The sequence below is a fragment of the Syngnathus scovelli genome, chromosome 6 (assembly GCF_024217435.2).
Source record: "Syngnathus scovelli strain Florida chromosome 6, RoL_Ssco_1.2, whole genome shotgun sequence".
NCBI lineage: Eukaryota > Metazoa > Chordata > Actinopteri > Syngnathiformes > Syngnathidae > Syngnathus > Syngnathus scovelli.
In genome coordinates, this window is record NC_090852.1 from 13086574 (window position 1) to 13114224 (window position 27651).

The 27651-nt window shown below is 41.3% G+C and overlaps 1 protein-coding gene across 4 annotated transcripts in view; it reads left to right on the forward strand.

The window, feature by feature from the left end:
* Positions 1–27651, forward strand: part of LOC125971210 (zinc finger protein 469) — a 156594-nt gene that overhangs the window by 93588 nt on the left and 35355 nt on the right. For 3 of the 4 annotated variants that reach the window (XM_049724256.2, XM_049724257.2, XM_049724258.2), the window contains one exon: positions 25108–25295. The gene's annotated coding sequence lies outside the window, so the exon portion shown is untranslated. Of the gene's footprint in view, positions 1–7509; positions 7659–25107; positions 25296–27651 lie in introns of those variants that run through there. The other variant, XM_049724259.2, reaches the window with a different exon arrangement.

Below are 27651 nucleotides of genomic sequence, written 5' to 3' on the forward strand. Positions count from 1 at the left end.
TTTAATTGTACGTAATGAGCCACTTTATTATTGTGGCATTTATACACCCCTACTTCTCAGGAATAATCCTATTTATGCCATAAAATATTTATTCTTTAATGTTTCTAATTCATGTATAGAATTTGGTGCCATAAAAGGGGAAGTGTATCACTAAGCGCTTTAGTGAAACTACACAAGGCTGTCTGGAACAACAAGGAAGTTCCCAGAAAAACACGTGGAACACAATAATTGGTTGTGGAATAATTAGTATGTCAAAACCACCACAATAATAATTTTAGCTGCTCACCAAGAATCATGATGGTGTGACAAGTCCATTTGTCCCGAAACACATCAGGGTGTGGAACAAGTAAAAAACCATAAATAAAACCAAACACGTCTTAACCAATGTCACGTTAATTATAAAAGTTTGTTCCCCCGACGACAAAAAGGATTTTCTAAAGCAAGTGGTTTTTCCCACATTGCTTAATAGCTCATAAAACTTCTGGATTTTGAAAAAAATGATGGCTCATGCTGATATCTTGTATTCTTAAAGAAGCTGTAATTATAAATAGTCACTTTATTCTAACACGTTGTTTTTGCACAAGATATCATGTCAGATCAGAATCTCCAGTATCTCCTTGAAATCTACTCAGTATAATGTACTATTTGGAAAACTGATATGAATATCCTGAAATGCTTGGTGTTTTATCTCAAATTTAACCTTGACTTTATGAGATTTATGCAACGTGAACAGCCAAGAGATGCGCTAATGAGGGATTCTCAAGACCTGAACGTTACTGCTCTATATTTTAGCCTTATTCAATGTTTCTTTGTTCTTCCCTTCATCCATTTTGATGGTTAGTTTAATTGTTTTAACTGTCTAACCGCTTCTTGGAGTGAATATTGGCAGACTATAGGCATTTATACATTACTATATTTTTCCAAACAAATTTTGATAGCTGATATAAAAGCAATATATATGGTATGGCATTTTGGTGTGATAGGAATGACATCCCCACTTTTATCCAGATACTCACAAAATTCCATGGGTTTTCCGTTGGCTCCTTTTGAAATTGTATTTCAGTCATGAAACATTTGAGAGTGAGATGTGTTGCAGACTTTATTTTTACATCAACATTGTTTCCACTGCCTGTAAGTATGCCAGTTACCATGGCACTACATAATGTCAGCGACACCAAGCTCGGGCTTGTTAAGGTATCTGCAAAAAGCACATGGATATTAAACAAAGCCTTTACTTGTCTCACTCTCACTAAACCCTTTTTGTCAATGTATCCATCAGTACTGAGATGACAAATGCAGAAGGAATATAGTAAATGAATAATCAAATGCACGCACCACTGTGACTTCTCCTACTAAACACATTCAAACTCAAATCCTTGGTGTCATGGTGATTACAAGAAGGAAACTTGTGTCATCACCAGGTTCATTGAGGTCAATAGCTGCGTAGTGTTTGATTATCTCCATGAGTTGATAATCCAAGTGTTACCTTTTTGCAACCGTCGTTGCATTGTTGTGTTACATAGCTCTCTCCAGGTTCATTGAAGACTCAAAATTCTTCATAGGTTTGTTCATCAGTTTGTGATTGACCGGTGAGCTAAATCGTTTTGTTAGTAGGTGAACATGAGCTTTTTTTTTTTTTAAACCCAGATGGTTCTCTGGAACCTCTGTTTATATTTAACATGTCCATTGGTCCAGCCAGCACGTGTGCACAAGCACACTTACATACGCGCCCACTTAAACTCCCCCTTCGTAGCGCCAAAATCTGTACTTTGATCTTTTTTTTTTTCCAGACCTCTCAAAACAAGGTATTCAACTCAAGCAGTGAATCTCGCTATAACGGCTGCATTTCTGATACGTGATGAAACAGCAATTATTCTCCGTGAATATACAAACTATGCACTGTATTATTCCCCTAAGGGTGAAATATTGCCTAGCTTGCTGCTCATTGAGGTAATCTCTCCATCTGTCGACACTCCAAAAAGAAGAATCCACAGGTTGAGGGCTTCCTTGTCTGCTAGTAATTCACACTACAGATTTTTTGTCCATACAATGTCTGAAACACTGTGGAGAGTCCATGTTTAGATGTTATAGCACAATAGATTTCCAGCAGTTTGACTGTTCAACCAAGGTAGGCAGATATTGTGGTTTATTGGTGAAATGCACTTATTTATGTCGATTAATGTGTGCAACATATAGTCCTTGCCTCACATTTGGAATGGATTATTGCTTGTACATCATTAGCACAAACGCAATTTCATCCCACACTTGAATACGATCTTATTTGCATACAAAGTACTGTGTAAAAGGAAAACCACTCTTCTAATTGACTTGCAACACATCCAGCGGGCAACAAGAAACACCACGTGTTGGAAATTTCTATCCAATGGTGTTTAAATTCCCAAATAATACACGCATCGTTTCTACTTTGCGGATTTTTATTTTTCGCAGGTGATTCTGGAACGCATCTCCTGCGGAAAACGAGGGCTCACTGTATTGCCAGACTAAATTATACAGGATGAACTTTCATCCAGTATTCTTTTTTCCAACCCACTTGAAATGAACATACAGTTGATATGAAAAGTCTACACACCCATGTTCAACTGCCAAAGAAAATTAAGATATTCTTGAAGCATTCTTGCGGCGAAGTGTAGTGTTGTTTTTGCAACAATCATAACTTTTGGAACCATAGCTAATTACATTTTTCATAATATGCATATTGTCTCCCCTTCAAAAAATTTAAAATCATGACATGATGGCATTTGTATCACAATTTTATCCAAATGCTCTTTGTAGGATTTCCTTTGGTCCATGTGCCAGCCCTCAATAATGTGTTTTTATTTTTTTATTGTATTACTTATTGTTTATAATGTCAAATAACTGCTGCAAAACAAGAAAGAATAGAAAAAAAGAAAAAGGAAATAGTTGCCAAGATAAGAGCTGTGCTCAGTGCTGTATCCCAGATAGTATAACCACTGCCATCATATTTCTGATGAAGATGCTTTACTTTACTGGCCTTGCACTTGCATTGATTCTTGGGGCACCATGATACTTCTGTATACGCATATTACGATTTTCTCAGATATCTGATTGTGATCCACCACGGAGGGAAATAAGAATAGGAACATATTTAGTTGTTAGTTGTTGTGACTTTCACTGAGGAGCTTGGCTGACTCTCTTGTTTTGGATAATTGTATACTGCTGAGGATTGTGGTGCCTTTCTCTGTCTCCCTGTGACCTTGGCTAAACAACCCATATTTAGGTTGTATGTCCTCTTCATCATAAGCTGGCTCATCCTCATGCTGTCTAACACACCCTCACAATCGTGAGGATGCCAAACTTTGGGACACCTAGATTCATAAAGACAGTCACTTGTCTAGGCTCGACTCCTTAGTTTTTTCCGTATGGAAACAGTTACTCGTTTGAATAGTATGAGCGTTTGAAAGAATTTATATGGTCAACAATATTTTGGTCAATGCTGTCACTAAAGGTTGAGAAGTAGGGTAGTTCTTATCGATCTGTCCGTCCTTCCTTCTATCCATAAATCCACCCATCCACATATCCATCCATCCATCCATTTTGTTCCGCTTATCCAAGGTCGGGTTGCGTGAGGCAGCAGCTTGAGCACGACCAGATTTCCCTCTCCCTACCCACTTCGTCCAGCTCTTCCTGGAGGAGCCCGTGGCATTCCCAAGCCAGCTGGGAAACATAGTGTCTCTCTCTCCTGGGTGGGATATACTAGAACAACTCAGTGGGGGAGGCTTCCAGGCAGCATCCTAACAAGGATATATTAGAAAGCTCGGCCCAACTATTCAGCCCCATGGATCAGAACTCTTCGGAAAGAGTAACCTTTGTGTCCAGAGCATTGAAATGGTCCACGGAAGGTTACAGCAAATTGGGCTACCACCGTACAGGGAATTAGATAGTCATGGAAATCTGTATTTGTCCCATGAGGTATCCAGCCCAGTGGCAGCACGGCTCAGCTCGACCAGTCCCAAAAAGTAACCAGCCACAGTCGCTATCCCTCCACTCTCCTTAGCTAAACCACCACAGGCTTCGAGTCCACGACCTTCCATTTTACACAACTATGACAATTCCCAGTTGTTCTGAGCCGTTTCTCTCACGACTCGCATCAAAAAGTCTCGAAAGTTCTCTATCTCGAACAAGACGTGATGTCGCCCCACGCTGCGGTGCATTCACAGCACATGGGAGAACCAAGTATCACTCTGAACAGAAATTAAGAATACTTTTAAAGGCTTTATTAGCACAATGTATGACTTATGAGGACAAACTCCTGAGTAATAGGCATAGTACTGTTTATTAATCTTGATCAAATGCGGACCCAAACATTTTTATTTATACAAACATATTGTTGAGGTCAGTCCCCCACCCTCCACTATTGTGGTGTTTTGGCGAGGGCCCGTTCTGCTTTTGGTCATAAACCATCAAAAAAGTCACAGTAGGCCCATGTGTATTTTATTTTTTTATGAAATATTAAGTTACTTGCGAAACTATGAGCATAGACTATAACTACATCGAGGGAAATTTTGAAATATTTAACTATTTTAACATTTCACTCAATTGTAAGTTAAACTGTTGTCCAAGTAGATTAGGAGGAGAACATATAGTACACCGCAGGATAATTGCTTGAAACTTTGAATGGAAAGGAGGAGAAATACTTAAATGTGTCCCAACTTTTCATATTTAAACCGCTGTGGATGTTAGGAACGTTCATCCACCCATCCATTTCCAGAAGTGCTTCGCCTCACGAGAGGCTAACCCAGCTGACTTCAGGCAGTAGGCGGGAATACATCCTGAAAGTTGCAAATTGCTTTTTTTTTTTTGTTGTTGTCTTTGCAACAAGCATGATTAATCTTTCTGACAGCCAAATTTAATGTACACTAAAGCCCTTGTCTATAACCCCTATCTATACATTCTTATGACATATAGTGTGTTGTCATTTCCTGCATCAACTTGTATGCTTGGAACCTGCGGCAAATCAGAGTAGGAGCAGGTGTTGGTGCAAACGTTAGACTGATGGGATGATTTGCGTTCTTTTCTTTCTTTCTTTCCGTCCCATCCTTCCTCCTTCACGCTCACATATTCACTTCAACATCAACTCTCCTTTGCTGTCAATTTTCTTTTCAACTTAGTGAAGCAGGGAAAAATGTGTCGCTGCTGGGTGTGGATTCCAATAATTATCTGATGAAATCATCCATACAATGCATATGTATTTTTTACGCTTAGGCCTAGGAGATTGCATTATTTATCGTACTTTAACCATGACATGGCATATTTTGAGGCTTTCGAACACAAGACATCTAATATTGTGCCTTTGTTAAAACAATGATTGCAGTGTGTCTTCTGTTGTGCGGTGCATGCAGTATGTTCCGAATTATTACGTATGTAATCATCATACAGTTTAATTATGAAAAAAAACTGCCAGTAAGCTGTGATTTTTAGACTTGAGAAATGACACGGCAGCTGTTCAACATTTGACAAGGGAGGGAATCTTTCTAGCAGGTAGACACGTGCTGCTTTTCACGGTACAGCACACACTATATCTAGACAGTTAACGGCCACACCGTGAAGCCCACTTGAATGTGTTGCCCCAGAGCAAAGCTGTGTAATCAAATGCACATATACACAGATAAACCTCAATTTTCTTCTCTGAAATGGTACCCCTGTTATGCAGCCAGATTCAGCAACCAAAACCACATAAAAACGTCAGTGCAAATACAACCACAGCTATTAGGTGAACACAGACCGTTTCTGTCAAAGCTAAAACAATAAAAGTCCCAATCTCATATTTGAAGCAGCCACTTAATACATGTTTTGCTCATTCAGTTTCCAGTGATTATTGTACATCGTAATCCAGTGTACAATGTTGCTCTTCTTTTCAAGTTTCAGATACAATTTACCCATGATGAATAAGATTGTGAAAGTTTCGAATCCTCAAGTGGGTGATGAAACCCGCAATTGTGTTGATTTTCCAGCCTTTCCCAGCATCCATGATGGTAATTCCTGCCCTTGACTGGAATTGGGATGAACACTTTCCAGTGAGTGTGCGTTGCAACATTTCTCCGTACTTCCTATCTTCCATATTATCATCATCACCCCCTATGCGCTCACAATCTGTATTTTTTTTGTGGGTTTGCAAGTATGCAGCGCACATCAAACACCTTCCAGACAGACATGTGTGACCCAAACTGGAATCAGTCTTATCATCTTGAGCACATTAGTACTGCCCATGACAGATCTGGACCAAGGGTGTTTCAGACTACACAAAAAGTACTTGGGAAGATTCTGGGGGAGTGAGGCATGACCGCCCTTTTGAAAAAGGAAGCAGTGCCAGATTCCCAAAGACTACATTATGACTCAGAGTTCAAGGCTCCATACTTGTAAACAGCATTGTTCACACGACTTTTAGTCCAAAACATACATGTGTGTTATTCATAAATACCTACTTGTGCGACCGAATGTTAATTATTTTGATTCAAGTGCATAATGGGGAAAATGTGTGTAGAAATAATACAGCAGGATTATTTAATCAATGTGTGAGTCCAAGATTTGTTGAAGATGTAACTTCTCATCTCTGCACAATTCCACTGGTGTTGGTAAAGCTGCATTCATTGATCTTGATTGTAATTTGCGTTTTAGCGTAAATCTGGGCCAATGGTTTGCACCAGGTCATAGCATGAACATAGGTATGAACCGGATCTAGTCACTTCCTAATGGCCCAACCAAACTCACGGAAAATAATACAACAATTGTAAAACATAAATAATTTCTGTTGATTTGCCTTGAACTACTTAATTGTCGTGCTTTTTTTTGAAGGTGTCACAACTCAGTTTTCCCTTCAAATGGACACATTCGCCAATGACTAACACATTCTGGACTTAAAATGCCGGGCTTTTTTCAACCTTAAAGTTAAATATGTGTATTGTGTGTGAGAGAAAGTTGGACCTGAGAGAACCATATTGCAGTGTCATATGCAGTGCTTTGGAACCAAAGAGAAGGACATTGGTATTGTCCATTATACCGAGTCCTAATTTACAGTCAGCCTCTATGGCCCATGCTGGTGTGTCCCTCTCTCCTCAGACAGATCAAAGCATATAGAGGCTCATTCCACAAGAAGGCTATTTGTTAGCGTATGTGTGTGTCTGCACGTTATATAAAACAGCAGCAGGGTGCACAGCAGAAAAATATTTTTAAACAGTGGAGGGGCAAGACAGAACATAGAATAAGAAAAAACTAAATTTGTTTAGCTCGTTTTTTGTTTTTTTTTCCCCCAGAAAGAGTTTGAAGGAAATTTTGGCAGCAGAGTGAAAGCAAACCAAAGCGGTACTGTAAGTGCCTATTAAAAAATTAAATGAATGTGCAGTAGCAAGAGAGTTTTTTTTTTTTTGTTTGTAGTGGTAATACTCTACATTTACTCCTGAGGGTGTTTTTGGATGCCTTTCTCATCAGTCTGGGCAGGACCTATTTGCACCCCCCCTTTTTCCTGCCTCATTTCTCTGCAGTAGAACGTAACTAAAGCCACGCGTTGACTTCAGGTTGAGAAGTGAGTGAGGAAAAGAGAGACAGAGATAAGGAGAGAAGACACTCACAGGCATCTCACATGTTGGAAATTGGAGTCACTCATGCAGCATCGAGTTGAGGTGAGGGGTTAATATCTTTCCTTGTGCGTGAATGTCAATCTGTGTGTGTGTTTGTTCGCAAACAAATCTTTTGCTGAGAGTCCAGCAACAATTATTTCTATATTGCTGGATTAACAAGGTCAAAGCAGAGCTGCCCTCATACCCCCAATGAAGTCATGTGTGTACACCATCTTCACGTCAGTGATGAGACTTTGACGCACGTGTGACAAGTTTACCTTTCCAATCTCACAGTTGGGTGTGTGCATGAATCACCCTGTTAAATAGAGAAAAAGACTTATTGTTAGAGACTGCAGACACCATGCACCAATATTTATCTGCATGTGCATGTTGAGTCTCAGTGATTCATCGTTTGATTCAGCGTCTGCGATATTTGCAGAAAACAAGGTTTTGTTTCAGCTCTGTTCTGCTGTGGACACCAAAGGGCCAGACCTCAGAGTATCAAGACCTCATCTGGCCACAATATGGACTGCCTGCACATTTGCTGTCACGTTAAAATGTTGGATTCTTTTCGTGCAAGATTCATGTTTGCAGCAGACCTCAGATGCTATAAAAGTGATGAGAAGCAGTAAGCAGATGTAGTGAGTTGATCTAAGGATGGCTTTGGAGACACCAAAGAATGCATCAACTTGTACCTGACAGAGGTGTGTAATAACATGCTGCCGCCCATTGCTGTTAAGATGACTTTTCTGTCCAATTGCACGTACAATGCGAGGAAGCATGTCCTTATTCACCTTTGGTCACGGCCCTCTCAGGGCTTGCAGTGAGTTGCTGTGGGATGTCAGGGTGGGGCTAAGGTCTAGAGCAGACAGAGAGCAGACTTCTGTGCCCCCACCACACCTGTATTGCCGGGTGAAACCTGCTCAGTCATGCCAGTCTGCCTCCATGTGCCTGTCTAACCACCACACTTGTTTAAAAGGTGGAAAAACTTCCTCAGCTTTGCCAGGGCTGGCATTCCCCATGTGAGTGTAATGTTATAATTTGCAGCATTAGACACACGCACAGCTGGGTGCCGTGTGTTTGTCAGTCGACCAGATTAGTGTCTCAACTTTTAGAGTGCTGCAACATCCATAAAACGTGTACTGTGTCAAATAAGATTTGATGAAATTTGTCACCAAATCACCAATGCAGCCACTGCTCAAACCTTGTACTCATCTCAAGCAAGGTTCATTCATGAGATCACAGTCTGCAGCGAGGTCAGCAGGACAACGAGATGGAAGTGTTGTTCCAGCATACTGAGAAATGCAGAAATGACTGTTCTTTGAAAACGCTGGAAAAAAAACAGAACGTCATCAAAAGCCAAAGTAAAACCTTTGGCTATAAGTAAAACCGTTTGAACAGATGGAAAGACGAGGGTGTGACAAAAATATGTACAAGAGAGGTAAGAGGGAGTGGATGACGACTCTCTACTCAGTAAATGCTGTAGCAATGAGCAATTTGTACCTTATGGTAAACTCCTCTTCCTGCTCCTCCCTCCTTTTTGGCTGCTTTAGTCCTGTTCTGTAATTTTCATTTGTCATTTACAACCTCTTCTGTTGAAGCAACTCATTGTGTGAATGCTAAAACGAATGGTGGAATTATATGAAACATATTTTTTATTACTTGCACGCCAACACATGCAAACTGCCTTTAATTCTAATCCACTGTATTCATATTCACACGCAAAAGTGAGAATTTGCTTGTTCCTGACCTTCAAGTAACAAAATATGAAAGTCCGAGATCATATATTAAACCCAGAGATGTCAAGATTTCGGTTAATTTCAGATTGTCACAAAGAGGGGGAATTTGCAAATATTACTTTGTAGTGAGGAAGTCTCAGTAAGGAGTCCGTTAGGGGTGGAGAGGTCAGATAAACAGCAGACTTTGCCATGGGAGACCGCTGTTCAGTTCCTGTGTCCAACTGCGAGTCCCATATGTATCATTAAAGTCAAAGTAATGCATGGAGCCTTGGCCATTTACTACTGTGCTGCATATTAATAACAAGCATGCAGAAGTATTAGTAAGAAATAAAATATAATTTTGTTTTGCACTGTGTTTATGGCTGTGTAAAAGTTATGACCTGCAAGACCAGCAGTGTGCCACAAGCCAACTTTTGTGCAAACAGCTGAAGGCAGTTCGCTGCTGCTGCTGCTGGGTGGTAGTTTGCAGGTTCACTGGTGGCATCTCACACTCAGACTGAGGTTTGCTTCACGGTTCAACGCTTCCCATCCGCTTTCCTATCAGATCACCAAGTTTAGTGGACCGAAGACAGTGCAAGTTGAATACTTTTCAGGAAGTCAAACAGCACTTGGATTCATAGCCCAATAACACAGCTGGGCTATTGCCAAATTGTCTGCAAACAGCATCAACAGAATCTCTCCCAGACCTCAGCTCATCATTTCCTACCAGATAAATGTTGGACGTGATCAACTTTTGACCAGTTTTTGACAGCTGAGATTCATTCTTCATTTTGTTTTTAAACTGCTGTTGATACAAATCTGCGTTTTATTTGCATGTTTATATAATGTAGCAATTTTACCCATTTTTAATCAAAACCTCTTTCTGTAGGTGACAAATGTCCGTGATACATGATCTCTTTATGCTCCAGTTACATTGAGTCGAATATCCAATGATTTATAACTGTGGTAAGTCAACAAATTAAGTGTTAGGTGAACACTGAGCACACTGTCGAGAACACGTATAGGCCGTTCAAAGTAATGCGTGTAATTAAGACTATAATTATTCAGACATAAAACTATGTTACAACAAAGCTGTGTATTTTTACACTTGACATTTCAAGCCTGTACACAGCCACAGCCTGTAACCAGCCTTACAATTTTCTCAGGGGTACTAGCAGAGGAGCAGGGGCGGAGGGCACGTTGAGATAATTTGTTCCTAACAATTATCGAGACTTTGAACTCTGGTGTAAGAATGATAACTTGCTTAATGAACCAGAATTCCTGCCGCAAGCTTTGCGCCAATCTCCTTTGTAGTGTTTATTATTGTTGATTGTTCAAATATACAATGTGAACCCACTTTGGTGTGGTCTACGGGCTCCATTAAGGGCTGTCCACCATTGCTGCTGATTTTGATGCCGTCATTATGAAATCATGAAGTCTCCCCAGCTGGAAAGTAGGGCAGCGTGCCAGACTGTGATGGGCCAGCGTAACCAGACACCCAAGTGTAGACATTTGTTTACTACGCATACTATCTAGAACTTGACTAAAACTAATTTGTCTCTCTGTCAGAGAAGCACCGCTGCGAGTGTTTAACACAAAAATCATGTTTTAAATTTTTCAACAGGGTAGCTTGTCTGCCCCAAAGTGGCCTGTTAAGTCTCACATTGAATGTTGGGGTTTGCAAAATGGCAAATCTGGTGAAAATCTGTTCTGCTTGCATGTGGTATTTAGACAAAAGAAGTTAACAGTCCATCCATCTAATTTCAATAGTGATTTTCATCAATAAGGTTGCGGGTGAAGTGGAACCGATCCCAACTGACTTTGGATAAGAGTTTGCGGGGTACGTAGCGAACTGCCAATCAGAGGGGCAGATATACACAAACAATCAATTTTTTTTTTTTACAATTTTGAGTCCTCAATAAACACAATATGCATGACTTTGGAATGTCAGAGGAAGGCAGGAGCTGAGACTGATACCCCAAACCTCAGAACTGTGAGGTAGACGTGTCTATAACTGTGCCGCAGGAGCAATTACAGAAATCTCATTGCTCGTTTATTGCTCAACTACTTTTTCTGATGAAAAAATAGAGCAGACCAGTCAATAATACAAACAGCCGATATGTTTCTTTTCTCCCAATTTAATAAACGGTACTCTTCTGTGCTCACTTTCAAATGGCGAGTGGAACCAAACAGGCACAGGTAACCCTCCCCAGTGACTAATCTGACTGCAGTTTCCTTCCTGGTGCATGTGTAAATGCGTGGGTGTTTGCAAGTTTAGATTTGCGGTTTCAAGGCTCCGTCTGTGTGTCTGTGTATCAGTGCGTGCAGTCAAGTCTTTGACACAAGAAGTGGTCGTTGCTCTGCGGTTGCGTGGCCTAGATGAACTCAAAAGTCGCACACGCACAGACTTTCCCCAAAACACCTAGAGGTGACTCCCTGTGGCAGTGTGCCCAGTGTGTCGCTAAAACCACAGAGCGGTACATTCCCAGACTCTGAGAGTGAGACGAGATGAGCAAAGTGGAAAAGACGCATCAGTCGATGGTGGTTCCGTGTTTGTCTGATTGTGTTTGTGGACACAAACTTGGTGGGAGAGAAGCAAGGCGGGGAGGGTGGGGGTCTCTCAGCTGTGGCTGCTTTTTATTAGATGGTGCGAGTGTTCGCTGGTGAGCTCCCATGGTATGGCTGTGTAAATGATTTGGCAATTTCACCTAGCGCATAATTTGACGTCTTGGCACTCGATGACTCTTTTTGATTGGCAGACAAGTCATACATGTCTCAAGGCTACCACATTTGCCATGAAAATATGCCATTCAAATGAACAGGCTTGAATCCACAACGGTATTTGTTTTAATTTCCTCTATTTTACGCACTAGACAGACCTGGGCTCTGGCAACAGAATGAGGGATAGGGAAGAGGGAAGTTAAAAAAGTCAAGAGGTTTCCTTTTGTTCATCCTGCAACCTGCTGTTGATCAACGTGAGTCAAACGAGCTGACAGATGGTGTTGGCCGAAAAGAAATCGCTGTGCTATCTTGTAGTGATTCTAATTTAAAGCACTGTCTCTGCGCAAAATGCTTTGGGGGTGTAGCTGAACAAGAAGCATGCAGATAAAGGGCACAACATGCAGTTTGGATTTTGATGAGAATTGAAATTGTCTGGGACTTCCTCGTCATACAGAGTTCTACTAAGCAATAGTCAGTTTGACTGTAATGGAATATTGGCAAGTTTCTATTAAGGTTTTGCTGCTTTATTTCCATTGCAAAATTGTGACCGCAGCCTGCTTTGGAGTCTGCAGGAGGTGAGTTATGCTTTTCACATACTGTGGATTTTGGGTGAAGTATCAATTTAGGTTCACCGTGGAAAAAGAATAACGGGCTGCAATCTATTGCTCATTGTTGGAATAAATGTGGATCTCTGCATGTGTGCGGCAGTGCATATCGAATATTTTTGTTCAATGGTTTTAGTTTAAATAGCAATGGGGGGGGGGGGTCATACTAACGCTAAGTCTGGAGTTGATCACCAAGTCAGCAAATGCAGCCCAATATCTAGAATGACGACTGTCGGCAAGTGGTTGAAGTCCATTTTGACAGAAAATGCTGCAGCAGATCGAGAGTGGGTGCGGTGTTTGACTAAGAAGTGATGAGCCAAGAGAGAATAGACGATGAGGATGCCACCATCTGTTAGCCACATGCATACCCCACAGCTGTCACATAAATCTCAGAAGAGCTCAGCAAGGCTGCATTCCGCCAGGCAAAACATCCATTGGGTCTCTACCTCATCGGGCCCACAGCATGCATTCAATCCATGTAAAAATTAATTGAGCTAAAATCATACGCCTTGGATTTATAAAGACAGGTCGATTTATGACAAGCGAAAGGGTGAAGTGTCGACCAATTTGACAGTGGGGAATTGTGACAGAGAAGAATGCTATTATCACTGCGTCAGCATTTGAGGACTTATTGCAAATGTTACGCAATCACTGCTAGTTGAGCGCTGTGATTTACTGCAATAATTGATGTTGAAAAGTACTGCTGCTAGGAAACCATTGATTCAAAGTCTTGTTCGTCTGGTGTGGTCTTGTGGCTCTCCACTACATTAGGAACAGTGGATGTGAAAACAACCAACACGGACACAAACAAATACACATGGTTTAAGGTCGCTCAGGTCAAACCCGATCTCGAGGAGGCAAGAGGAGGCCTGTGGCTACACATGTGCAATGACGGATCATTTTTTTCTCCATTGCATTTGATGAGTGGGACATTTGTGTCGCCCGTGTTAAATCCCAGTTGAATTAAACTCACCAAACACTTGAATTTACTCGCGCAATCTAATCTAAAATCAACCAACGAATCCTTGACGCAACTGGTGGATAACCGTAGGTTGTGTCGGTGTGCCCAATCAAATGTCCAGTATGTGTCAATCAGGCTTTTTTCTGCTTTCTCCTTTTTTTCTTCTCTGTACAAAATAGCTGAACTGACATAAGATTTGTGAATTCTCAGAGAAAAAGATAGTCAAACTTTTCCTGGTCTCAGGTATAAAAGATATTTCGTGTTTACTATAAGGCGCACCGGACTATAAGGCGCACCTTCAATGAACGGCCCATTTTAAAACGTTGTCCTTATATAAGGCGCTCCTGACTATAAGGCACACCATTAATGCATCATGTCAGATTTTTAATCCAAATCAAATCATTCTCCATTTTATCTTTTTTATTTCAACTTCAGACACAACAAATTACTTTATAATAATTATGAATTATAAATATTCATAGTCTTTTTGATTCATGATTCATAGTCTTCAGCGGGCCACTTATGATTGATTTCATGACAATGCTTCGGGCCAGTTTAAATTTAGGAATTTGGTCCATATATAAGGCACACATTTTAGGTTTTTAGGTGCGCCTTATAGTCCGGAAAATACGGTATTGGGAATTCTTTGCTATGATTTTACTGGAACTTTATATCATTTGAGATCATTGCTGTTAAAGAAATAATATAATAACATAGCAATCATGGATGAGTCATAACTAATTTGAAGTTCTGCTTCAAACTTTCTTGTCATATGTTCAGTATGTTCAGCACTGCGGGTGACCAGATCAGGGCTGGTGAGAAAACCCAGTCATTACATCACAGTCACACAATGTGGCAGATGGATGGGGCTGAATGTTTTCCGGGCAAAACGTCAGACTAGGATTTAAACTAATGTAATGTTAAATTATTCATACTGCTCTGATCAGCAGAAATAGCTTGAGAAAAGAATCGAGCCAGGGGTCTGGCTTGTGTGGCAGGAACATTGGGACATTCTATGGTTACTTTAGAACTTGAAAACCATAAAATGATTGCAGTTCTCTACTGTCAAAAAGCTGCGCTGTACATCCATCATGGATCTCTCATTCAGCATGATTCCCTCATATGATGCCGACTTGCCTAATCTAGATCATGCAAGGAAAGACAACGTGAATATTTGACCACAGAGTTGATACGATTGATTGTGGAGCAATGCTATGTTTGAGCGTCTGACTGCTCGACTGGCCGCATGGGTTTCGTTGCATGACTACTTTGCCTCATCTGGATGAACTGACTTGATTCTAGCCAGTCCAATGCTCAGTCCGCAGCTGCACAGCAGGGACAGCTGTGACTCTCAATCCCATCTTCTGTATCCGTGGCCAAGTCCCACTAATCGCAACTGGATCAGTCGCTTTCCAATAAGATGCATCTTAAATTACAACCACATTGTACCATGACTGAGAAAGAAACGCGGTCAAGATTTTGTTGTGTGTTTGAAGCAAATCTGCCCAAATGCTTGCATCGTTTTAGGTATTTTTGGGTTTATAAGATATTACAAGTAGCATCATTGCGTTCCCAGGGACTTTTCTATCTCTAAAAGTATCTGCACAGCCTCCCTTCAAATCACGCCGTCATACAAAATGTAAAACCTGTGCACCTTTCTTCCTGTATTTTTCCTCTTCTACATCTTTCCTTCATTCTCAGCCACATGTTTTGGAAATGAACAAAAATGCAAGACAAAGGAGAAAAAAAGAGAACGAGACAGTTCCAAAGCAAGATGGCTTGGATTAAGCTGGAAACATTCATTTTCATCTGAATTAGATTATTGGTTTGAACTCAGTGTCCTCAGAGAGCAGGCAAGGCGTCACCAGCTCCCCAGATGGGCGAAGGAGTGGTCATTAGATTTGTCACAGTTACCACTGGGAGCACATGAAGTTGAGTTTGGGTGAGCTTTCTTGCGTTTTTGGTTTTTTTTTTAGTTATGTTTTTTCCAAAGTACGCATTTGTTTTTGATAAAGTCTTAGTTTATACTTTGGCAGTAACATGAGATAAGAATCTAGATGTTGTTTATTCATGGTGGCTTTGTGAGTCTGTATTAATAAAATCATTCATACAGAAACACATTTGATGACAATGAGATATGCTCTGCCCCCTAACATCAAAAAGATAGTCTATTCTCTTGGACCTACTTCGCAGACAAACAGAAGAAAAAGATAAACAAGACACAGTAAACAAAGTTTAACGATAAATATCACTATGACTGGATAAAAAAGTGTAAGAGCAAACGTTCAACTTTTTTGACAGTCCCATTGTTAGATAACCACAGGCACAGACCAGAAATGTAAATTAATTTTCTCACAGTCATCAATGCACGTTGAATGCTTATGTGTTCAAATATTAGCATAGATTTACTCCATAATGCCTACTGGGGTCCAGGCAATGGAAAATATGCCCATGTAATAATGGCTGTCCCGTAAGAATATTGGGATAAAATGTTTAAATGGCGTGGTTTCACAAAACTCAGAATGGATCAAAGTCTTCCTTCACCTATCATACACCATATCATACTATGTCTGTATGAATAAATTATACATTATACATTCCATTTGATTTTAGTCCAAAAATACAGTGATAAAAGAAAATACTTGTCTTCAACCTGTTTTCTGCTTTAGCCACATGACGTTCCACATAAAACCCATTAATATGCATCACATAATTCAATATATTTAGTTTTTGCTGGTTTGATTAGGAAGGGAATGGGGTTTGGTCATTAGCAGAAGTACGCATTAAGGACAGCTTTGGTGGCTAATGTTTCTTTGAATTATTTCAAAAAGTCATAACCTTGTGACTGTACAAAGCAGATTTTTTTTTTTACTGGTCAATGACAGTGTCTAGGATTGTACAGTATGTTTCTCAGCGCTGTCTATTTATTTTTAGAGACATTGTTTGCCAAATGCCCTGCGTGTGTTTTCTCCAAATTCTTTATGGACCAATACCACTGTGTTTGGTATATCAGTGTAGGGTGCCAAAATATGGCATGCAGTATGTATGTGGAGCATGTTTTTTTTTTTTTTTATCCTTCCAATTTTAAATGGGGAATGCAAAAAGAAATGCACCATTCTGAAATAACTGTACTGTATGGTGGAAACAGGGCTCATTTAACCTCCCTATTCTGCTCCAAAGATTTTAAAGGCGACGCCACAGATTTTACATTCACACTCATTTCAGTCCATCTGTGCTCATGCTCACCCATAACTGAGCATAACTGACATGCAAACTTTTTGGGGAGCCCTTGAGACAAGACATATGACTATTGCATAATGTATGTGGCCAGTGGCTCCAAGTCAGGCATGACTTGCTGCTTCCAGTGCTCCCAGTTCTATTTCTCAGAATAGGGGCCCACTCTTTTATTGGCTGTCTGTTTTTTTCTTATCACAGTGAAAGGATTCTGATCAGATGTGTAACAATATGAGCCTTCACATGCAGGCACAGCAGAGATTTGGTCTCAACTATACTTTTAAATCCACGAGACAGAAAAGTGCTATGGATAAATAAATCATACATTTCCTTTGCAGATAACCGTTGGAAACCTTTTAACAAAAAACAGCAGACGTAGCAGCTTCGGTAGCTGCAAGGCTTTAGTCACGATGATAACTACCAAACGCATACAACTCAGCTTCTGCGAACTTCTGAACTTGCAGGTAGTTTGAACAAATAAAGTTAAACATGCAGATCTGAACATTACGCTTAAAAAGGGCTGTGGGATTCCTAAAGGGAATCTTGATGAGAGAATAGAGATGCTAAAATGATGCGAAGGCAACCTTAAGGTTAAAAATAATGTGTCCTTAATGAGCAGGGTTCAAGCCACAGTTGGATTCCTAATTGACTATCATTGCGTTTTAAAATGATGGAGTCTCTTATGAGCACACACGTGTTTGCAATGGACAGGTTTAACAGCCCGACTGGGAACATTAAGTAGGGAAAATCAAGAATTAGAATCATTAGATCATTTGGTAATTAGGCCTCTGCTGTCCTCAATCAAGGGGGTGGGGGAGTATCTACTCTAAATAGTCCTGATTTGTACCCCACTTAAATTCAAGCCAAAGACCACATTTCTGTCTTAGACATTAGACACAGAGTGAGGTAAATTATTCATCTTTTTTTTTGCCTAATTCTGCTGGGTGGCACACAAACGCCACATTACTGGAATACATCTCTGTAATGCAACGTAAGCGCCAGCAGACAGATGTTTACCACATTATCCAAACTTACCATTGTGCAATGACTATAGGGGACACTGCTTGTTGACATATACTTTTTTTCCAACGTTGTGCCACATCTAACTTCATTCACAATGCCGAAATGTGGCATGCCTCACCTTCACAGAGCAGAGTGACAGTGGTCAGTATCTCCTGTGGTTGTATATTTACCTGGCTTGCATCTGGATGACCTCTGACCACAAGGAATACATCCCCGTGGGAGAGGGAAATGTGCCTGTTAGAGGCCAACTCGTGGGCGGCAGAGCGGTTTTATACACAGACTGGCATTATCTGCAACTTTTGCTCCACTCAGGGCCACTAAATATACCCTCGGAGGCCTTCCCAGGCTCCTTCAGGCTGGGGAGAAGCGGCCACTGCTCGGGCCGTGGGCCAATGACATGGCTGCGGACCTCCAAGGAAAGTATTTTTAAGGTCAATTACAGGGTATGGTCCTTTTTAAATGGCCGACTGGTGCCGAGGAGGCCTCATATTAAAGGTTTATGTGGCAGAGGACAGAGAGAAGTCTGCCGTCGCTCACCCCAGTTCCTATTGTTACCATGCGCCTGCTGAGACAGTGCGCTGTGCAGACAGATTCAAATTGTGATAGCTATGCATCTCTGTGTAATAACAATCAAGATTGTGTAAAGTACACAACACAATAAAATGTATCTTACAGAGCAAAATAAAATCAAAATAGAGCAAACAATTTATTAAGGGCAGTATGGTAGTTTGGTGGTGAGCACGTCTCCCTCATGGTTCATCCTTCCTGGGTAGAGTTTCCATGTTCTCCCCCTTCTTGCTCAGGTCTTCTTTGCTATGCCACCTTCCACCCACACGCCAAAAACATGTTACTTTAATTAAGGCTCTAAAATGTCCGTAGGTGTAAACGTGAGTGTGGATGTATTTTTTCTGTCTGTGCCGTTTTATTGAGTACAGCGTGAACCGCGCTTCTCTCCCAAAATCAAATGGATTAGCTCCATATCAGCCACATTTTTTATTGGATTATCCATTTTTATTTATTATTGGTATATTTCAAGTGGTTATTCATCTGATGTGTATTTTTGTGATTGAGCAAGATCGCACACATGCAGGCATACAAGGTGAGACTCAGAGTGAAAGAGCCCTGCACCACTTGAGCTAGGGTGGCAGATGATGCCTTACTCAGGGGCACCTCGAGAGGCGCCAGCAAACACAACTAGATGACATTTTTAGGATGCTTTTGTCGGTAGTTGCCCTTGAACCTGTGACTTTTGACTCAAAAGCACATCCTTAAAGTCAGAGCTACATTAAGGATATCATGAGGTTAATTTCTAAGAAATTGATGGATGGATTGATAATTTATCAAAAAACAGCTTCTTTTTTAGAATTTTTAGATTACAGATTGCACATTGGCTAGCAGTTCTGATATTAAGCGTTGGACTCCAGGTTCCAGTCTTGTGTGTGAAGATTGCATGTCTTCCCTGTGCTAACATAGTTTTTTTCCAAGTACAGGCATCCCAAAAATGTTGCATGTTAGGTATTGAACACTATACATTGTCTCAGTGTGAATATACTGCAACTGTGATTGATTTATTGTGTGTAAGTGCCCTGCGATTGTCTGACCACTAGTCTAGGGTGTAGTCCGAAGCAGCTGGGCTGGGCTCCAGCTCATCCGCGACCCTAGCGAGGTTATACAAAATGGATGTTAAATTACATACATGCTTTGGTGGCTTTACTGAGAAAATATGGATCAGTATGTTTCCTTCTGAGTACCGGATGGGAATAAAATGTCTTTCAATGTATGTAGGCTTTGTAAAAAAGCAAAAAAAATTAAACCGCGTCTTTGTAACAAACCAACAAAAACCAATATGACTGTTGGAGTGGAATAACAATACGCACGTAGTTGTTTCTCTACTACAATAAGGTCTGGGGATTTTATGCACATCCTACCCTTAATGTCTCCACGGTCATTATGAAGCAGACGAATAATGAACATAGTGTCACTGCCGTATCAGACGCATTCTGTCACCCTTTAAAGGGATTATCGTAATTCCCGGCACTAATGCGAACGCTCGCCTATTGGAACAAACACAGCTCTGCATACACAAAGGCCACACACGCAGACTGGCACAACTGCTCAATATAAAACATACAGCAAGATCATTCTGGTGCTTTTCATGATTCATTCCAACATGAATCCAGCTCACCATAAATATAGGCCTGTCAAACTGTTTCTACCCCACAGAGAGGGAGGTAGATGGTACAGTAGACACCATTCACCTCTGTGTATTTGGAGGGGGCAGAAGGAAGGTTGGATTTGGTGGCTTTGGTCTTGCTGAAGAGGGAGGTGTTGATGGGACAAAAGGGGTGGGGGGGTCAGGAGGCTTGAAAGGCCTATTTGTGCAGATGAGGGTTGTGTTTGCTTTGCTGTGGTTCCACAGCAGTTCAATGGACGCTCTATCCATGCGTAGCTATTTCTTCTTTAACGCTTTAGTAAAACAGGATTATTACAAAAGAAGATGGAATGTGGAGCGGTATGGTATTTTTGTTCTCTTATTTCTTTATCACTGTGTTTCACACATGAACAACAAAGGAAGTTAAAATCTTGTGAGACAATGGGCGCCATTTTCTTTTTTTATGACTTCATTACAAATTTTCACTGCCATGTTTAAGAGTTAGTTTACCCTTGATGAAGGGCTGCGCTCTAATGAGTGGCACTCTAGTATCAAAGTCCAAATGTGAAATTTCATAAGAGTGTGTAAGGTTTTGGTCAGAAATGCTGAACAAGTTCCTTTCATTCGGTCAGACAGGTTTGATTTTTACAATAGATGGTTAATTATCTTCAAATGTCTGAATTCAAATGTTCAAATTATGACATACTATCTTCATAGTTCTATTATGACACCTTGTAACCGCTCACTATTGATGTTTTACATCATCTCTGCTTGCATAAAGGCGATATTTTTGTAAATGTTTGTAGAGACCCTGTATTTACGCACATAAAATTGCAACACATGAATGCGATCCACTTTATTGATTAAGGTCGGCTCCACCAGTATTGGCATGGATGCTGAACTTGCTTTGAATTAAGTATTATTCAGCACAGTTGTTGTAGCATTGTTCTTCTCTTCAGTAGAAATTTCTTTTCACAGATTGATGCCATTTGTTGCTTGTGAAATAGCATGGTAATTACCCCCCGGTAATTACATTCCAAGGGCCTTGCCGCATGCTTAAGATTTGAAAAATTTACCCATGGATGGATGGATTTTACTTTCTACCTTTTAAGTGGAATGGCTTGTTACAGGTTAACTTTGATTCTTGAATTTGCCAGGAAAAATACCTGTACCTTCTGGCCATGGAAGAGGTATGAATTACCCAAACCTGAATCCAACCCGTTCTGTAATGTGGTTGATAATTGAAGGACTATAGCCAGATTCCGAATCAGCCCATGTTTACTCTTCAGAAAACACAAAAAGCTTGGTATGAACCTTTTGGTTTTCTTTTGCCAAAACCTTGAATCCAGTCTACCTCCTCACCTAAAACCCCCAGACGGTGTCTTCCTGGGAACATCCTCACTCCTGGTCCACATGGATGGGCGAGTACACATCGCCAGGCTGCTAAGTCTACAGTGGCTGGGGTGCCCTGTGTTTGCCCAGGGAGGCAAGCATATGTTCGTGGCTGCTGGGCTCAGAAAGACACACCAGTGTGTGATTGGCCCATCACTGGTCGATTTGAGTGTGAAATTCCCGGAACTCGAGCGCAGTCAACTCTATTGGACAAACTGTTGAAATTTGAGTCAATGGATTAATATTGCTGCCTAGTGGTATACAGTTCAATGGAAAAGAAAAAACACTCCTAATCCCAAACACATAGAGTGCGTGGCACAAAATATACTGTAATCTCAGTCGAATCCATCCTAGATCACCTAGGTGTAGCAGCCAAAGAGTTGCAGTGTGTTTTCACTGTACGGAGTTGCTCTCACTAGTCCTAACTGGGAATTAAAGGAAACTGGTGTTCGCAGTAAACGGGAAGCCTTTCATTTCTTTGGCGCTTTGGGTGTGTCAGCAACTTGACCTGGAGTGACCCTTGATACAGCTGTGCTACTTCCACAGAAAACTCTAATTGCAGGTATTATTTAAGATGCGATTTCAGGAAAAACACATTACTGTACACACATGTCAGGCTGTTTTAATTGCTGCATACAAGCTAAGCATTTTTCTTGATCTTTTTGAAAGACAGAAATGTACTGTGAGGTCTTGTTAAGTAGTCTGCTCGCACTTGAATAAGTGTGCCAAAGCAGGTGATCCTGTTTCTGAAATAAAAATGTAAATATAAAAATGCAAAGAGAAGTAAATATTATAAAATGTTTGGCTCATCCATATATTTTCAATGAAAATCCGCTTGCTTAATCAGGGCAGCACGCCAGCCAAGTGGTCAGCATGTCTTCCTCACAGCCGAGAGGTTATGACTGCAAATCTTGCCTCATTGTGGCACTGACGTAAACTTTGTGTAAAACCGATTAAGACTGTCTTGTGAAAGTATTTGGAACAGCAAGCTGCATTGTACCTCGCACAGCAATAAAATAAATTAAAACACCCGATAATTGCTCAAGAATAGCATGGGTAGTGGTTAGCACATCTGCTTCACAGTTCTATGGTCTGGCCTTTACTGTCTAGAGTTTGCATAATTTTCTCATGCTTCCTCCAACAACAAAAAATTATGCACGTTAAGTTAAATAAAGACCCTGAATTGTCCATAGGTGTGCATGTGACTGCTTGTTTGTCTAGTGGCTATTATAATGTATCTATTGCCTGGCGACCATTCCGGGGTGTACCTTCGCCTCTCAACTGCGATAGAAAACGCAAGATATTTTAAATTTTTATGTTACGCTCGCTCTGTTTGGACTAAATTCAACTGACTTTTTATGGATTTTTTTTATGTAAACTTGAAAATAGCACAAATAATGAAAGCTGTCACGCTGAATACATGTTGCAATAGTACAGTACAGTATGTGTTCTGCTCTTAACCAACTGCCTAAAATAAATTATGAGTTGCTCTTTAAAAAGAAACTCTGCCACTCCTCCAATATAACTGAGTTACAGTAATCTTAGCTTTGAAAACAAAAGCACAAAGATTCATTATTCCCAAAACAGAACAGCCTCACCAAAATGTCACATACAAGGTTTGCTGCCAAACCTCTCCATCTGTATAAACCTACTGTATAGTGTACTGTACTTTTGAGCTCATCCAAGCACCTGGTGGCAGAGTGTGGTATTACTTCCCTTCAGCTGAACTCAGCCGAACCCACAATGTCACGAGATCTTGGGGAAAAAAATTTATTACAGGCTTGCTGTCATTACTGCTCCATTTCGTCCACATTACTGTTTACATCTTTTTACTATCGTTATGGTAATGACGATTTGTGTTTACATGGCAGGCTGTAAACAATGATTTAAAATGTTGTATTTGTGTTTCATCCGTGACTAAATCTCCAGATTCAATTCGCACAACACAGCAGAAGACTACAGACATAACTATTTCTTAGATTTTGATTGGAAAAGAGAACTCAAATTTGTTCGTCAGTCCTTTTCTGTCATCCATACTGTGCACGTTTATGCAAGTGTGTCAAACCTCAACCCCAGAACGGACTTTTCACAACCTACAATGAAGGCAGCCCGTAATCTTAAGTACTGCTTTGTGGAACTGCATAAATTTGACACCATTATGCCACAGTGAGGGTCTGTGGAGGTGTTAATGCTAGAGTCGGAGAACGCCAGAGATTTGTAATGCTTCCATGCCTCTTCCACTACTGCAAAATGTTTACTTAGTTATAAGTCATCTCAAGGGGATTTTAAATTGTTTTAAAACACGACTACAACGTTAATGGAGTGAGTATTGTTAAGTATTCTACCTTATGCCAGTATTTGAACAGTCAAAAGAAATATTGAATGTTATTTTTGAATAAATGCATGCGGAATTCTCCAAAACAAGTAGTTGACGCAGAGACTCTGGCAGTATTTTAGATATGGCGGGACGCTGTGGTCGTGTTGCTTTCAAATTGTCTGTAAGATCAAGGCCTGTCCAGTCTCTGTTGTGCACTGGAGCATGACCTGACTGTAAATGAGCTTCTTTGGGCAATCTCTACTTAAGGCAAAAATTTTGCATTTGAGGTCCAGAGCCTGCTGTGCATTTCTCGGACTCACATCACAATGTTTTTTTTTCTCTCTGTCTTTGAGAAGCCGTTGGTCTGTCATCTTTAACCTCCCTATTTGGCCTCGTTTAAACTCTCGGTCTGGTAGAGGATGGTTTGCGTGTGGCTTAGCTGGGGGCAACGTGCCTAAGTTGAGTGTGCCCAACCTCTCATAATTATAGACAGTAAACAGCAATAGTGTCTTTGAGGGAGTGCAAGTTCTCTGGGGTTTGAAGAAATGTGCAGAGAGGATGAGATGGCGCCTCAGTCGGAAGATGGGCAAACGCCAAATGTCATCCTCAATTTACACATGAATGACACGATAACAGTTGAAGTGAAAGAGAGACGGTTTATTGACCTTAGCACACAGACACAGACGTTGCCCCCATTTGGTGTGATCTTCCTTAGAGTCATAATTAGACGAGTCATACAAATCTCAGGTCCATAATGTGCCTTTGCTGACTACGACTGTCAAACTGATCAACCGTTTTGTTCCATATATCTTCAAGTGAACGTCTTCTGCTTTTCTTTCCGTCTGCCCGTCTGTCTGTGTCATTCGGCGGCCCTTTTCACTCCCCCCCACACACACGCTTAAGTGAATCCCCACTGCCTCGCAATCTTCACTTGATCCAAATTTAATTCTACTCCTTGTGTTTTTCTTCCCCGCACTCATTTAATAGGCCAACCACACAGACACAGCTTGGATGGCATGCCATGCATGCTTATTTTCGAGCTCTTCAGCTATGAGGCTGCGACGCGTCTGACCCAGCGTTCTCATGCAAACTTTAAAAACAAACAAGAGTTTGTGGATTCTTGTAGTATGCCATCTTTCTGTCTTTCCATCTCCCTCCTCATCTTTCTGTCCCCTCTCTGTGTGCACGGCACAGTATTGGCTGGTGTCAGACTGAGAGGTTTTCTTTGGCCGTCTGCTCCCCCCTTGGCTGGGACATGCCCCGCTTGCTACTGGCTGCGAGTGGAGAAGGGAAGCGGGGAGGTAGCAGGGAGGGAGACAGGGGAGGGAGACTGTAGGGGTGGAGGCGTGGTCTCCAGCTGGTAATGAAGTCTTCTCTTTTCATCCTCAGAAGGCAGACTGTTAGTGGACGGGCCTGGGATCTGCGCGGCTCCTCTGCTTTCTGCCGAGTGACACTCTGCTTAGCGCTGCCTGCACGTCTCAGCGCCCGTCTACGCAGCCGAGAGAGATAAGCAGAGGCAGAGACTCCGCACGTCATGAGACTTTTCCTCATATGCACGCCACATCAGAACTCTTGAGGTAAGCTTTCCGACTGCTCCTGCCCGCACCGCTCTCCCATTCTGTCTGTCTGTGTTGATTGTTGTGGTGGGGGTTGGAGTACCATGTGGGCTGTCCGCTCCTGGGCCCTCCCACTTTTTTTAGGGGCATTTATGTGCAAGTGTTTCTTATTCCACTTTGTTGATGCACACCTTTTACCTGAGTCTAGCCCTGCCCATTTATATGCTAATGACTCACATAATTGACACAAAGAAGTGAACCATCAAGGAGTGGGGAATAGGTAGAGGATTGATACTCACTAGGCAGTTTTGCTTTATTTTAACTATTTTATAAATGCAAGTTTTAGGATTGTTTTTGATCGTGCAGGTTGGGCCATACAGTGATCGCATGGTGCTGTGTGTTTACGTTTGTGCACTCGTACTTTATCTTTAGGAAGATTGATGCAAATGGCTTGAGAGACTCTACCACTAAAATATACAGGAGACAGTCTGTGTTCCTTTGTAGCTCTGTGACAAGCAGGCTTTGATGTAATTTCCGTGGATGTGTTCTGCTCCCGGAGGGCCAATTCAGATCCGGTCTGCGACAAACCCACTTTTATCTACAGTCTCCTGGGAATCCATCCATCTTTATGCTTTCACTTTCCTCCTTTCTGCTCCTTTTGCCCCATGTGCGCTTACGCCACAATCGTTCCCCGGTGAGGTCTTGACCTTCGTATCAACACCTCCTCTATTCTCAATGACAGTATTCCAGTTTCACCCTCCGTGCGCGCCTGTCTGAAACAACTTATAGGGAACGAGTCTTTCCGATACCTCTCCTGGAAAAATAGAACTCTAAGTGACTTTCCATTAGTTTGTGCTGGGCCACGAGAATTATAGTTTCCCAAATGAATAGTGTACAGGAGCCCAGCTTAATTGAAAAAACACAAGCATGGTCTGCCATGGTGGAGACGGTACTTGTGTCACTGCTGAACTGTGTGAATGCACTTTCCAGAACTGGCAAGGGAGGAGTGCAGGAGAGAGGAAAGTACGGAGCAAGAGATAAAGGCAAGTGTTTACAGTGTTTATATTTAACCCTCTGCTCTGACAGAATGCGTCAGAGTGGCCAAAAGAAGTCATCATGAAACAGTTTCTTGATCATTAAGCTTCAAATAACAAGAGCATTAGCCACCGTAAAATCTCCTTGATTGCAGTCCAGTAAACAGCAGTTTTTTCTCACATGCTCATGTCGTCATATTTAACCAGCCTTGGAGCAGAAAGAGGTTTTTTTAGTCAGACCACCAAGAAGTCTGTAGAGGTGTTACAGTATTGCATAAACAAGAGCAGACTTTTTCAAGCAATCCTCAATCAATATATGCGTCATCTCTTTCTACTCGCCGCCTGCAGTCGCTCTGCTCTGTTTCTGTCACAGCCTCATATGGGGATGATTGAGACCCTGTCATTGGTTTCAAATGGCACATTTAGCGCACACGCTTGACAGTCACATCTGTTGCCAGGGCTTTGTGGCTGTGGGGGAAAGCATCTCTTGTTGACTTCCTCACTGGGTGGCTCAGTTGTTTGTCAGAGCACCATGACTCCTGACCCTTCTGCCACCCCTAGCTGTCTCACTGCCTGTTAATGTAACCTTAGACGCACTTACAGCCCTGTTAACTCCGGTCTTCCACCACTGCGAGTCTGCCTAACATTTCGGGATCAACACTTGTGACCCTGAGATTTGGGAAAAGACTAATCCGTCTATGATCTATAGGAACATCCACAGGGGTTCTGGATTGGGAAGGCCTGTGAATCAAATGATTCACTGGATTCTAAGATGATGCGTGTCAAAAAGAGACAGACAACGCCAGGAAGCTAGTCTGTTTATTATTATTCCTCTTTCGTATTTTCATTTCATCTCTACCAAATATAATACTGAAGGTGTGATTTTGTGTGTGTGTGTGTGTGTGCATGCGTGCGCGCGGACATAGGTCAATGGCTAGTTTGTTTTATTATCATCTCAGCAGATACAGGCCAGACTGGTTGCTTATGTTACATAACAGCATGAAGGGCATTCCTCCCCAAATTCTCATGAGGAGTAATTAGGGGCAAGGCTTTCAACTTTGCTGACCCAATACTGACTGTCACCACAGATTCCAGATATGTGACCTCATGCAAAGTTGAAACACCCATACTTATAGTTACTATTGACTGACTGGATATACACACACACACACACGCACGCACGCACGCACACATGCACACACACACACACACACACACACACACACACACATATATATATATATATATATATATATATATATATATATATATATATATATAGTGTTTGAGTACATATCACCATCAAGTGGTAATCTTATTTATTGCATTTTGTTATGACTCAT